Genomic DNA, 4,555 nt, shown 5'->3' with positions numbered 1-4,555 from the left:
ACTTAATGGTAAGGTCCTAGGGAGTGTTGCTGAACAAAGAGACCTTGGAGTGCAGGTTCATAGCTCCTTGAAAGTGGAGTTGCAGGTAGATAGGATAGTGAAGAAGGCATTTGGTATGCTTTCTTTTATTGGTCAGAGTATTGAGTACAGAAGTTGGGAGGTCATGTTGTGGCTGTACAGGACATTGGTTAGGCCACTGTTGGAATATTGCATGCAATTCTGGTCTTCCTTCTATTGGAAAGATGTTGTGAAACTTGAAAGAGTTCAGAAAAGATTTACAAGGATGTTGCCCGGGTTGGAGGATCTGAGCTACAGGGAGAGGCTGAACAGGCTATTGCTGTTTTCCCTGGACTGTCGGAGGCTGAGGGGGGTGACCTTATAGAGGTTTACAAAATTATGAGGGACATGGATAGGATAAATAGACAAAGTCTTTCCCCTGGTGTCGGGGAGTCCAGACATAGAGGGCATAGGTTTAGGGTGAGAGGGGAAAGATATAAGAGACCTAAGGGGCAACTTTTTCACACAGAGGGTGGTATGTGTATGGAATGAGCTGCCAGAGGATGTGGTGGAGGCTGGTACAATTGCAACATTTAAGAGGCATCTGGATGGGTATATGAATAGGAAGGGTTTGGAGGGATATGGACCGGGTGCTGGCAGGTGAGACTAGATTGGGTTGGGATATCTGGTCGGTATGGACGGGTTGGACCGAAGGGTCAGTTTCCATGCTGTACATCTCTATGACTCTCTATGACTCTATTACATACATCTCTAATCTCCTGTTCAGTGCCATTCCCAACATCACCACTGCAGAATGACACCCACTAATGGTTTTTTCCCCTTGGTATTTCTTAAGTCCACATTGTCAGAGCTAATATCCTTTATCACTATTGTGCTAATTACCATTTAACCAGCGATGCCACTGCACTGTCTTTTCCTTTTTGCCTGTCCTTCCCAAATACTGAAATTAGATAAAGTTTATGATAAACTATAGGCATCAAATTATTCTGTGAACAATAGATCTTTTCTATTAAAGAAAAGAAAGACAGTCTCGCTATTTATTTTGGAGATTAAATAAATTCACTTTGGGGACAGCTTACTGTTACCACCAACTGGAGTTACTCTTTAGCTCCCCCAAACCTTCTTTCCTTTTCCTTGTCTAGTAAATGAATAAGTCAAGTCTTTATAAGAAAAAAATGATTAGAACAGGATGGTGTGGTGTGGTTGACCATTCCAGAGGCAGTAGGTTGTAAGATGAGCTCAGAAAGGATCGTAGCGAAGGTAAGAGACAAACGAAAACTGGATGTGGGTCAGTTTGTCTTGGTGGACACTAGACGTGGAAGGTAAGCAAAAAAGCATCTGACCAACATCTTGTCCTGGACAGAACTAACGTATTACTAGATATAATCTTTTTCAAATATATATGAAGACTCACTATTCCCTTTATAAAAGATTCCTAATACTAACTAATCCATGAGTTATCAATATCTCTAATCTTCACTTTCACGTTTGCCACTGAGTAAGGTACAGTTCTCTGATGTGGACAGATATTTTGTCTCTTTTTTTAAGGGGAACATCATGGATCAAGTTTGTTGTTGGCAGATTTACCTTTAATTCAGGTGAAGAAAAGTTACAAGAAAAACACAAATCTTCTTAGAACATTGAGTGGTATTTTCCAGCAAAACATTTAACAGTCATGTAAAAGATGAAATTATGCAAATCGTTTAGTCTAATCTAGTTCCACCTGCCTGCATTTGGCAGATGCCCCTCCAAACATATATCATTCATGCACTTATCAGAATGTCTTTTAAACATTGTAACTGTACTTATATCCACTTCCTCTGGAAGCTCATCTCACACATGAACCGCCCTGTGTAAAACGTTGGCCCTCATATCTTTAATAAGTTTTTTACCTCTCACCTTAAAAATATGCCCCCTAGTCTTGGAATACCCCATTTTAGGGAAAGGACATCTGCCATTTACCTTATCTATAACCCTCATGATTTTATAAACTTCTTTAAGGCTTACCTTCAACCTCCCACACTCCAGTGAAAAAAGTCCCAGCCTATTCAGCCTGTCTTTATAACTCAAACCCACCATTTCAGGCAACATCTTTTCTGAACCCTCTCCAACTTAATAATATCCTTCCTATAGCAGGGTGACCAGAAGTGCACACAGTACTCAAGAAAAGGCCTCGCCAATGTTCTGTATAACCTCAACATAATGTCCCAACTCCTTTACGCAAAGACCTGTACAATGACAGCAAGCATGCCTTCTTGACCACTATCTACACGTGACGCAAACTTCAAAGAATTATCTATCTTAACCTTTATGTCTCTCTGTCCTACAACACTATCCAAGGCCTGACTTACAATTGTATAAGTACTGCCCTTGTTTGTTTTACCAAAATGCAATACCTTGCAGTTATCCAAATTAAACTTCATCTGCCACTCCTCAGGTGAAAGTGAGGACTGCAGATGCTGGAGATTAGAGTCGATAGGGTGGTGCTGGAAAAGCACAGCAGATCAGGCAGCAACCGAGGACCAGAAAAATCGAGGTTTTGGGCAAAAGACCCAACTGATCAAGATCTCTTTGTAATCTTAAATAACCTCCTTCGCTGTTTATACTACCACCAGGTTTGGTGTCATTAGCGATTGAATATGGAACATTCAAGGTGTTTCCATTAAAATATTTAATGGAATTTGATTCTGATGGCGTAGAGAAGGATTACCTCATTAGCAGAATCCAGAACCTTAATTAAACACCAAGCCGTTACAGGGATGATATGACAACACCCTCTTTTACATAAAGGTCAGTAAAAGTTTAGAAGTCTCTCCTGAGAAAGGCCTTGCTGAACTTCTCATCCAGCCGACCACAAATGACCAGCACAGACAGCGAGGTATTGTCGGCCTCTGCAATCTACACTGGAATTGTATCGAATGGTGAAAAGGGACCCCAGGAAGGGACCTCAACCCCTTGAGTCTGCTCCACACCTCAGTTTGATCATGGATAAAAGCAAATTACTGCGGATGCTGGAATCTGAATCCGCAGTAATTTGCTTTTATCCAGTGCTTAACCCACTGCCACCTCTCTTCCAGGAATGCCTACCCTGAAGAAGTATTGCTCTTCTCTCCCCCGTCCACCTTCACTGCTTTCCTTTTCTCTCTCAGTGTACCCTGAAGAAGTATTGCTCTTCTCTCCGACAGGATTTTCATTTGTCTCTCTCCCCCGTCCACCTTCACTGCTTTCCTTTTCTCTCTCAGTGTTAGCTCTCTATGCACTGTCACTATCACCTCTTTATTGCTACCTTTGCTTCTGGAGCCATGACTCCCCTTCTCTCAGACTCGTATAAATATCTCCCTATTTACCCCCTTTCTTTAGCTTTGACAAAGGGTCAGTTAGACTCGAAACGTCAGCTCTTTTCTCTCCTTACAGATGCTGCCAGACCTGCTGAGATTTTCCAGCATTTTCTCTTTTGGTTTCAGTTTGATCATGACTGGTCTGAATTTTAAAGTCTGACTGGTCATCTAGTTCCCTTAAACATTTAACAGTCATAGAGTCATAGTCATAGAGTTGTACAGCAGGAAAACAGACCCTTCATGCAACCTGATATCCTGAATAAATTTTATCTCATCTGCCTGCATTTGGCCCATAATCCTCTGAACCCCTCTTATTCATACACCCACCCAGAACACCTTTAATATGATGTAACTGTACTCGCCTCCACCACTTACTCTGGCAGCTCATTCCATACACGCACCACCCTCTGTGTGAAAAAGTCGCCCCTTAGGTCCTTCTTAAATCTTTCCCTTTTTACGTTAAACCTATGCCCTCTAGTTCTGGACTCCCCCAACCCAGGGAAAAGACCTTGTCTATCTATCCCATCCATGGCCCTCATGATTTTATAAATCTTCATAAGGTCACCCCTCACTCTCTGACTCTCCCTGTCAAATCAATGAAGGTCAAATTTGAAATTTTCATTTTACCCCAAACCTCAATAAGCTTTGAGTGGAGAAACTTCCAGTTTTGTTTTTATTCATTATCCATATGTTCACATGATGTGGGCATCACCAGCTGGCCAGCATTTATTGTCTGTCCCTAGTTGCCCTTGAGAAGGTGGTGCTGATTTGGAGATGCCAGTGTTGGACTGGGGTGTACAAAGTTAAAAATCACACAACACCAGGTTATAGTCCAACAGGTTGATTTGGAAGCACTAGCTTTCGAAGCACTGCTCATTCATCAGGTGTTCGTGGAATATAAGATTGTAAGACACAATTTATAGCAAACGTTTACAGTGTGATGTAACTGAAATTATATATTGAAAAGACCTGGATTGTTTGTTAAGTCTCTCATTTGTTAGAATGACCATGTTGGTTTCAGTTCTTTCATATGTAAATTGCAAAACATTTTTTTTTAAAGTTACTTTCTCAAGTGAACTTTAACAATTGGTACCATGTCAGCCCAGATAATGTATTCATGATTTGGAGATGCCAGTGTTAGACTGGGGTGTACAAAGTTAAAAATCACACAACACCAAGTTATAGTCCAACAGGTTTAA

The sequence above is a fragment of the Chiloscyllium plagiosum genome, chromosome 27 (assembly GCF_004010195.1).
Source record: "Chiloscyllium plagiosum isolate BGI_BamShark_2017 chromosome 27, ASM401019v2, whole genome shotgun sequence".
Classification (NCBI taxonomy): domain Eukaryota; kingdom Metazoa; phylum Chordata; class Chondrichthyes; order Orectolobiformes; family Hemiscylliidae; genus Chiloscyllium; species Chiloscyllium plagiosum.
The sequence above is the reverse complement of the archived record's forward strand: the minus strand, read 5'-3'. Positions refer to the sequence as shown.